Source organism: Ylistrum balloti, unplaced genomic scaffold, assembly GCF_031769215.1.
Source record: "Ylistrum balloti isolate Yb309-2 unplaced genomic scaffold, AGI_CSIRO_Ybal_v1 Utg370530, whole genome shotgun sequence".
Classification (NCBI taxonomy): domain Eukaryota; kingdom Metazoa; phylum Mollusca; class Bivalvia; order Pectinida; family Pectinidae; genus Ylistrum; species Ylistrum balloti.
Genome location: NW_026782338.1, coordinates 125,652 through 136,926, shown reverse-complemented (window position 1 = coordinate 136,926; position 11,275 = coordinate 125,652). Strand labels below are relative to the sequence as shown.

General features: G+C 36.6%; 1 protein-coding gene across 8 annotated transcripts in view; it reads left to right on the top strand.

Moving 5' to 3' along the window:
- The first annotated feature begins 850 nt into the window (after window positions 1–850).
- LOC132555950 (serine/threonine-protein kinase TAO1-like) overlaps window positions 851–11,275 on the top strand; it is a 38,945-nt gene continuing 28,520 nt past the window's right edge. For 6 of the 8 annotated variants that reach the window (XM_060220327.1, XM_060220328.1, XM_060220325.1 and 3 more), the window contains exon 1: window positions 852–1,042. The gene's annotated coding sequence lies outside the window, so the exon portion shown is untranslated. Of the gene's footprint in view, window positions 1,043–11,275 lie in introns of all 8 variants that reach the window. The other 2 variants (XM_060220322.1, XM_060220326.1) reach the window with 2 other exon arrangements.

Genomic DNA, 11,275 nt, shown 5'->3' with positions numbered 1-11,275 from the left:
ACAAGACGTGAAATCTGAAATAGCGATGATAAAATTCTCACGCTATATATCCTCTTCGGTGACGTCACAATGGATTTGACAACTTAATTAAGATTATGACGTCACAGCCGAAATAAAGGGAACAATCAGCCAATCGCATTCTCATTAGGGTGTTATTAGGGCGGCGCGCATGAAACATATTATGAGCGAATGATTAACGAGCTTCGATTCAATTGATCACGTGAGGTCATATTTATTAAAGACAGTGCCATACGATGAGTAAAATATTTAGACGATGATTAAAAACACGACTGTAGAAAAAAATACGAGAAATCTGGCCTTTTTCCGACAAATTATATTTTACATTTAAGATACACGTTTATTAGAACATGCCTATTTGCTCTATCTTCTTGATGGTTCATGTTCTGAAAAACAATCTTAATTTAAAATGCATGAAAGGGAAGACAGATTGCAATATCTTATATGTATAGTTAATCTGTTCACAGGTGTTTGAAATTCTGACTGTAAATTGAGAAATTAATAAGACATAAAAGAGATGTACTCTTATTTTCAGTCAGAATTCCAAACACCTGTAATCTGGTTTAATGTAAATCTCTCTTGACATTATTACTGGTCCTTTTTTCGTTACACATACTCTTTGATTGTTCGCCCTCAACAGTGTATTGAAACCACACGGCACATCAAACGCTAACAACAATGTATTTCAAGAATTCAGTCAATGCATGAAAGATGGGCCCATTTTTGACCTCATTATTTTGACCAATGGGTAAGTGAGAATATTTCACTGCAGTATTTCAATTTTCCGGTGACGTAATGAAGGACTTTTACTGAAGTTTTTGAAAACTGAATGAGATATTTATATACGACATCGATACATACAGTAATGCTGTAACTATTGGACAGTTGTTATACGGGGTAATTATCACGTTCGTAGAAGCATTAAGAAACTTGTGTGAAGTTTACGTCCCTTGTGAAGCTCCGGTTATTACGGCGCATGCGTAGCCGTAGCCATATTGGAAGAGGAAAAAGAATACAGAAAGAGGTACGCTTGTAAACACTATGAAAAGTGATGTTTTAAGTCTATTGATCTGACTATAATCTCACAAAGTTTGTATTGGAATAGTTTATTACCGTTAACCGTAAATATCATTGACACAGAGGACATATTTTGTCCAGAATATGACACGGAAGCAATGGTAACCCTCGTCTCGGTCATTCAGAGATCAGCATCAATTTTCTTGCAACGGGAGGGGGGAGGTACTTCGGTAGTTGATACTGTCCGCATTTGTGTATTTTTCCTCTTTGAAGCCTGCATACTTGTTAATAATGCATTTATTTCCAGAAAGTATTTGTGTGTATTGGAGCTTAGTCACTGAGACCGATTTATTGGTCGCAATGCCGACAGCCTAAGGGTATTTTTTCGTTTCGGAAGTTGGGAATGTACAGCTCGTATCTGGCTTTTTGCGTTGTCTATAAAGTAAACATATATCATTGTGTACTGATTTCACGTAGTTAACATTTATTTTTGTTGCTTCTGAAAGTTAGGACCAAATGGTTGGCCTTCTTAACAAAATGTACAAATGTTGCTGTCCACACTTTGATATCCGGTTTTGACACTATTCTACCCCACCCAATATATAAGGTGACATCTGCATTATTGAAGTAACCCCAGAATAAACGACTTGTGATATATGTTATATATTAGCCCTCTGACCATTGTTTGTCTAGTTTACAAAGTTTATAAGATATGTGTATCATGCCTGGAATAACCTGCTTTCATTGATACATTCTGTGGAATGTAACACATGGCATATCGAGGTCAAATGATCTTATACTATAAACATGTTTACTCAGCCTTACAGTTCATCTTCTCATGTCACCTCTTAGAGACTTCTTCATAGAATATTGAATGTTTTCTGACATTTTTACATACTACAAATAAATTCTGCTATCTTCCAGTGTTGATTATAATTTTTTAGATAGGAACAATTACTTATAGACTACCTTGATACTGTAACTTGGCATTGATCCTCATTGGGACTCACTCAAGTTTTAGAAATGATCCTCTGGACTTACCAGAAAAATCCTACTTAGCTTAATGTATTGCGAATTCATGGCCTTTTATTTTATTCATAGTCAGATGCTGGTACCTCATCAATACAGTAGTTGGTGGTTCTAAATTTTCTTTATTTATAGCAAACAACAGCTCGGTGTAACTGTGTGGTCGAGACATGGCCATTGTTAGATGTCCACTCAAAAGAACATGTAATGATTTGGACAACCATACCTTATTCTTAAAATTGGTAATGTTTTGATATTATTGATTCTATAAAACTGATTTGTTTTTTTATTTAGAAGTGGACACAAATTAAATTATGACACATTTTTCAGAATCATAATGTGACATTACAGCTAATTAAGCAAAATGAGAAGAAAATCTTCTGCAAGATGCACATATCGGTATAATGTGTAAACAATTATCAAAATGATTGGTGAATGCTTAAAATCAGATTCAAATAATGGAATGATTTTCCCACGAAATATTTTGCAGTGGACGCCAGTGCAATAAAAATTGATGTGCAATGTTATCTCAAGTAACATTTACTGTATGTCCTGTTTCACTTGACATATTTGGCTGGAAAAAGATTTAGTTGACAGACTTAATGTGTATGCTATTTATTTGATTATTCAGTGGGTTTTATGTCCACTGTTATAGCCTTTATTTCGGCCTTGCACCAGACAAACTGTATTACCAGTGTTGATACCTTACAGTACTGAGATGTATGGATGTAAGTGTCTGATGCACACTGCTGGCACCATTTTATGGCATGGGGCTGCTTTAATACCCAACCAAGAAGTCTTCATATAGGTTTTAATTTATGCCCAAGAATTTACTTAAAATTGTATTGTTCTAATTTATTGAGAAATTTACAAGCTGAAATTACAAACCCTTTTTTGTTCTAATTTATTGAGAAATTTACAGGCTGAAATTGATAACAAAGAATTGTGAATTTCCTAAAAATTCATGTATCAAAAGTGTAGGACAAATTATATTCGCATGGAAAAGTCCATTGATACATGACAAAGAACGCTCTACATATTTTTGTTGTGTGAATTCAACAGACATGAATAGATTTAAAGTCATTTTATTTTTAGAGTGTTTCTTGTAAGACTTTTGATTTAAGAAGGAAATAGATACTTATGATCGAGTTACTTACAAAATACAGGAAGATATTCAGATAGATTTTATTAGAAATATGTTGATAAGCAGAAGGGACAATATGAGCTGACAAACTTTAAAGCATTAGGGCCATTTTCAACAAGTTCTATTAGATTTCAAACAAAGAGATACCCAATGATTTTTGGTACTCAAGTGTTGGAGTCTTTGAAACAAGCCTTTCATGTGGATTCACTATAATTTTCAAAAACATACAATGTGTGGCATGATTTGTGTGGAATGAGGATAAAATGACTGACAAGGATGTGTATATTGAGTCACACATGAATATAAATGTGATTTCTCAGCATTACAAAACAAATGTTATCTGCTTTTTATTGTCCATCCTGCTGGATCAAATTATGGTGTTCTACAAGCAAAGGTCTGGGGCCACAACCTAACTATTGTTGGAGGACAGTAGAACAATTTTCCACACTCTTGGGGTTTAATCACTGGACAAATACTGCACGCCTCAGGGCTTGTAATAAATCCTTGTATTCACCCCAGAACAGGTCAGTAATTGTTTCAATATATGACAATAATCCATGCATCTGATTAGTTCAAAAATGTAGCACAGGTTGCTGGATTGTGAGATACTTGATGGTGGTTGGTTAGTTGGTTACTGATATTTTGTCACCTTGAGAGGGGGGAGATTTGTATAATTTCTTTGTGATTATTTATGGTATCATGCCATGGGTCTACATAAGAATCAACTCCAGTATGCTGACTCTTGAGTATGACTTTGTATACTCATTATTTATTAATACATTTAGAAAATTATATACCATATACTCAGAATAATTGATATTCACAATAATTTCCCAGTTTGGTGGGGTCTGTTTATAGAAGTACACTTGTATATCTATATGGTAGAGATTTTTTGTTCGAAGTCCATTGCGTAGCTACTTCATGTTCTTATTTTTGATGGAAGAGATCACATCATGCAGTAAATAATTTTTGTAGAATTTTCCTGTGAGTCTAAGAGCACCGTTTCCAAAATTTTGATTCGTCCAGTTTCAATCAGATGTAGTAGGTTTTCAAAATTTAGTGAGTCCCACAGAAAAAAGATGAGTCTAGGACTCTAATATTATGTCCCAAAATCACTTGTAGCAGAGAAAGAAACACAGAATCCATTTATATTTTGATTCAAATAGAGGACAAATCTAGTTTGAAATTTCAAGAGGGTGTGTCAGGGAGTGGAGAGGGGGGGGGGGGCTCAAATTTTGGGTTATTATGCAAGATGTTTGTTTTTGTTTTGAACATCTGCACACATTACATGTATGGATATGTATATATCAAAAAGTACATGTATTGCGCCTGTCATAGAGCATTCAGAGGTTCCCATAGCTTTAGCTACAGTGTGTAATGACATCAGGATCTATGCCAGATGAAAAGAATTTGAGAATTTATAGGTAGGCTTTATGACTATCAAACATTCTTGGAGTACACATATCACATAACCACAGGTATTCATGTGTATCAGAGAGATGCACAGTGGCAGACTAAACACAGGTAAAAATATAGCTTCTTTGTTAGTAGTTTCACCAAAGCCCAGAAATTTATTTGTATTTTGAGACACTTCATGTAGCATTCAAGGCATTGTTTGTATTGATATACGAAATTGACATTGTGACAGAATTCTTTTCTTCATTGGATGTGGAAGAATAGGAATTTCAAAGTGAATAGTGTTTTGTACATGTGTATGTTATCTACTAGCAATACTTTTTTTTTAAGTTTTTGTATGAAACTTCAAAAAACTTAAACCAGGACTAGAGTTTAAAGTAAACTGCCAGGTATACATGTTTGTGTGGTAAATATCTAGCAATGAAATAGAATTCTGATCTTATAGTCTTTTATTTTTGTTGTTGCATGTTATGTAAAACTTCATTCATCTTACTTGATGAACAATTTTGTAAATACATTTTTGAAATTCCAAGCAAAACATGTTACGTTTTTTAAGTTTTACCACTGTGAACAGAAAATACAAGACTAATACCCCTTTTAATACTGTTGTTGTCGTGAAATACACCATATCTGAACCATAATGTTTTGTATCTGTTCTAGTGCAGTATAAAACTTCATGTTTTCAATTTTCATACATTTTTGTAAGATTGTGTAAATTTCATCATTGATGCATATTCCACCAAATTTGGGGGGGGGGGGGGGGTGTAAAATATGCTGAAATGCAGCTGATCTGGAGCAGTGGAAATATAGTATATAAATAGAATAGAACTTAAAAAAAAAATATTGATGGTAGACTGTTTCAGTATAGTGTAAGCATTATTTTTCCATGACCAATTATCAGGGGGCTGCAGTAGTTCTGGAATGTCAAATATTTTACCTTCATATGAACATCTTCTTTGAAGGAACATGTCTAATCGTGATTTACCCAATGATTTTGTGTAGGGCTTGCCCTTTTCAAAAAGGTGAGTTCAAGACTAACTTGTCCAAAATCTTGCAATAAGTACTGAGAGAGTCTCCCGCATGTTGTTCAGTGAGGAAGCAGCCAGCTAGACCTTGATTGAAATTGACTCAGGCTGTTATTGAGTGATAAACCCAGTAAACAAACAGACCCATGATCATCAATCAGTATTAATGATAGAAGTGATTATGTATCTGATCAGGGAGATGTAATGGACACGAGAATGAAAAAAATAAAAAGTTTTAGCTCACCTGGCCTGCAGGACCAATGTGAGCTTATGGCGTGGTGCTGCATCCATGTCAACCGACATAATTTTCTTCTCAATAGCCAATGGACCAAATGTTTTGATGTTTGTCACTGATGATGACTGACGACTGATGACGCAAGCCCTGTTTGACTGGTATGTTCCTAAGATGAAGCCCAATAAAGTTTGTGAAAAGAAATTGCCTTGACCTATATTCAAAGTCACAGTGATAAGATTTGTTAAAACCTTTAAATTACTTCTTCTTGTGAACTAAAAGGCCCAGAGGCATGATATTTGGCTGGTATGTTTATGTGATCAAGTCCAACAAAGTTTGAGAAAAGAAATGACCTTGACCTATATTCAAGGTCACAGGGGTCAAATTTGCAGATGAGCACTGTAGGCCCATTTGGCCTCTCATTTCATAAGTTTGGTGAAAATAATCATAATTGAAATTAAATTTGTGTTTAAGAACACTCTATAATGAAAGAGTTTTAATACAAAAACTGATTTTACATTAGTTCAGAAATAATTTCCAAGGTTTGTGTATTACCGGTTTGGTCTTCCTTTTAAATATGTATTAGCTATTTAATGCAGGTTAAACAGCAAAATAGGAAACACCCATGTGGAAATTGAAATCGATCTTATTAGGATAAATTAATAGGTCAATACTACTTATAAAAATATATATATATATATCTTTTTTTTTTTTTTTTTTTTACTTTAGACACTCATATTTATCATATGGTAATGCACATGCATTCAGTTACATATCAATTCAGAAAATTCCCAAGGGAATTTTTATTTTTTAAGGTCCGACAAAATGTATATAATGGTATAAGTGTTTGTTACGTCAGGTTTATAAATATTAGTCAATACACACTGCTGTCAGTACTGTCTGTATCCTGATCAATATTGGACACCACTGTAGAACCTTCATCCTGTATGATGATAAGGGGTAAATATCCTCTATATTTGTATGGAACAGATTCTGGCAGATCTATAATGTAGTGATAAGTTTGGATGTGCAAATATTTCTAGATATGACTAGTTATTTACAAGTATAAGGCCTTAAGTATTGATGTTTACAATTATAAGACCTTAAGTATTGATGTTTACAAGTATAAGGCCTTAAGTATTGATGTTTACAAGTTAAAGGCCTTAAGTATTAATGTTTACACGCTTTAATTTGTGCCTTTGATGGTGACATGGTTGTCATTTTTGTTATATTTCTGGCTGTCACTGGATGTTAACATGTTTTTGCCTCTAGATTTAAACATGCATGTTGAGATGTTCTTGGCCATGGACACTTCTATAAACTCGTTACTTTAATGTGTATCATTTTAATCATATGCTGACTGAGCTAGTTAAGTATATATACACTTGTGTTTAGCTGAGTTTGAGGAAGGAAGATACATCTATGTTTGTGCATCAAGTATATAAATATATATTAGATTCATGGGACAAAATCAAGGACGAAAAAAATGTATTGTTGTCTGCTGTGTATTTGGTCACTTTCCATAAGTTTCCAATGTCTTGCCTTTGAAGTTGTTTAGTTTCACCTAATAGTTAGTAATTTTTTATTTTATTTCCACAACTGGTCAACAGTGTGTCTTGAAAAGCAAATTGAAGATTGTACAGTATCAAAATGTATGCCCATTATTTTGTAAAATGTTTGATTTTTGTATGCATACTGGTCCTTGTGTACATACTGGTCTGTGTATACATACAGGTCCTTGTGTGTACATACTGGTCCTTGTGTATACATACAGGCCCTTGTGTACATACTGGTCCTAGTGTATACATACTGGTCCTTGTGTGTACATACTGGTCCTTGTGTACATACTGGTCCTTGTGTATACATACTGGTCCTTGTGTGTACATACTGGTCCTTGTGTGTACATACAGGCCCTTGTGTACATACTGGTCCTTGTGTGTACATACTGGTCCTTGTGTACATACTGGTCCTTGTGTATACATACAGGCCCTTGTGTACATACTGGTCCTTGTGTATACATACAGGCCCTTGTGTACATACTGGTCCTTGTGTGTACATACTGGTCCTTGTGTACATACTGGTCCTTGTGTATACATACTGGTCCTTGTGTGTACATACTGGTCCTTGTGTACATACTGGTTCTTGTGTATACTTACTGTTCCTTGTGTGTACATACTGGTCCTTGTGTATACATACAGGCCCTTGTGTACATACTGGTCCTTGTGTGTACATACTGGTCCTTGTGTATACATACTGGTCCTTGTGTGTACATACTGGTCCTTGTGTGTACATACTGGTCCTTGTGTATACATACTGGTCCTTGTGTATACATACAGGCCCTTGTGTACATACTGGTCCTTGTGTACATACTGGTCTGTGTATACATCTGGTCCTTGTGTGTACATATTGGTCCTTGTGTATACATACTGGTCCTTGTGTATACATCTGGTCTGTGTATACATACTGGTACTTGTGTTTACATACAGGTCCCTGTGTGTACATACAGGTCCCTGTGTGTACATACTGGTCTGTGTATACATCTGGTCTGTGTATACATACTGGTCCTTGTGTATACATACTGGTCTGTGTATACATACTGGCCCTTGTGTGTACATACAGGCCCTTGTGTACATACAGGTCCTTGTGTGTACATACTGGTCCTTGTGTATACATACAGGTACTTTTGTGTACATACTGGTCCTTGTGTACATACTGGTCTGTGTATACATACTGGTCCTTGTGTATACATACAGGTCCTTGTGTATACATACTGGTCCTTGGGTACATACTAGTCTGTGTATACATCTGGTCTGTGTATACATACTGGTACTTGTGTTTACATACAGGTCCTTGTGTGTACATACTGGTCCTTGTGTACATACTGGTCTGTGTGTACATACAGGTACTTGTGTGTACATACTGGTCCTTGTGTACATACTGGTCCATGAGTACATACTGGTCCTTGTGTATACATAGTGGTCCTTGTGTATACATACAGGTCCTTGTGTGTACATACTGGTCCATTTGTACATACATGTCCTTGTGTGTACATACTGGTCCTTGTGTGTACATACTGGTCCTTGTGTATACATACAGGTCCTTGTGTGTACATACTGGTCCTTGTGTACATACTGGTCTGTGTATACATCTGGTCCTTGTGTATACATACTGGTCCTTGTGTGTACATACTGGCCCTTGTGTGTACATACAGGCCCTTGTGTATACATACTGGGTCTTGTGTACATACTGGTCTGTGTATACATCTGGTCCTTGTGTGTACATATTGGTCCTTGTGTATACATACTGGTCCTTGTGTGTACATACTGGTCCTAGTGTATACATACAGGTCCTTGTGTGTACATACAGGCCCTTGTGTACATACAGGTCCTTGTGTGTACATACTGGTCCTTGTGTATACATACAGGCCCTTGTGTACATACAGGTCCTTGTGTGTACATACTGGTCCTTGTGTATACATACTGGTCCTTGGGTACATACTGGTCTGTGTATACATCTGGTCTGTGTATAGATACTGGTCCTTGTGTGTACATACTGGTCCTTGTGTGTACATACTGGTTCTTGTGTGGACATACTGGTCCTTGTGTGTACATACTGGTCCTTGTGTGTACATACTGGTTCTTGTGTGGACATACTGGTCCTTGTGTATACATACTGGTCCTTGTGTGTACATACTGGTCCTTGTGTGTACATACTGGTTCTTGTGTGGACATACTGGTCCTTGTGTATACATACTGGTCCTTGTGTATACATACTGGTCCTTGTGTGTACATACTGGTTCTTGTGTGGACATACTGGTCCTTGTGTGTACAAACTGGTCATTGTGTATACATACTGGTCCTTGTGTGTACATACTGGTCCTTGTGTGTTGGTCCTTGTGTGTACATACTGGTCCTTGTGTGTACATACTGGTCCTTGTGTATACATACTGGTCCTTGGGTATACATTCTGGTCTGTGTATATATACAGGTCCTTGTTTGTACATACTGGTCCTTGTGTGTACATACTGGTCTGTGTATACATACTGGTCCTTGTGTATACATTCTGGTCTGTATATATACAGGTCCTTGTGTGTACATACTGGTCCTAGTGTATACATACAGGTACTTGTGTATACATTCTGGTCTGTATATATACAGGTCCTTGTGTGTACATACTGGTCCTTGTGTGTACATACTGGTCCTTGTGTATACATACTGGTCCTTGTGTACATACAGGTCCTTGTGTATACATTCTGGTCTGTATATATACAGGTCCTTGTGTGTACATACTGGTCCTAGTGTATACATACAGGTACTTGTGTGTACATACTGGTCCTTGTGTACATACTGGTCCATGTGTGTACATACTGGTCCTAGTGTATACATACAGGTACTTGTGTGTACATACTGGTACTTGTGTACATACTGGTCCATGTGTGTACATACTGGTCCTAGTGTATACATACAGGTACTTGTGTGTACATACTGGTCCTTGTGTACATACTGGTCCATGTGTGTACATACTGGTCCTTGTGTATACATTCTGGTCTGTGTAAATACAGGACCTAGTCTGAACTGACTGGTCCTAGTGTATACATACAGGTACTTGTGTGTACATACTGGTCCTTGTGTACATACTGGTCCATGTGTGTACATACTGGTCCTAGTGTATACATACAGGTCCTTGTGTATACATACTGGTCCTTGTGTGTACATACTGGTCCTTGTGTATACATACTGGTCCTTGTGTACATACTGGTCCTTGTGTGTACATACTGGTCCTTGTGTACATACTGGTCCATGTGTGTACATACTGGTCCTAGTGTATACATACAGGTACTTGTGTGTACATACTGGTACTTGTGTGTACATACTGGTCCTTGTGCGTACATACTGGTCCTTGTGTGTTGGTCCTTGTGTACATACTGGTCCTTGTGTACATACTGGTCTGTGTATACATACAGGTCCTTGTATACATACAGGTCCTTGTGTACATACTGGTCCTTGTGTGTACATACTGGTCCTTGTGTGTACATACTGGTCCTTGTGTATACATACTAGTACTTGTGTGTACATACTGGTCCTTGTGTACATACTGGTCCATGTGTGTACATACTGGTCCTAGTGTATACATACAGGTACTTGTGTGTACATACTGGTACTTGTGTGTACACACTGGTCCTTGTGCGTACATACTGGTCCTTGTGTGTACATACTGGTCCTTGTGTGTACATACTGGTCCTTGTGTGTACATACTGGTCCTTGTGTATACATACTAGTACTTGTGTATACATACTGGTCCTTGTGTACATACTGGTCCATGTGTTTACATACTGGTCCTATTGTTCTTTGACAGTTGTAAGGTATTTTTAAACTTAAAAAAACCCCAAAATCCTGC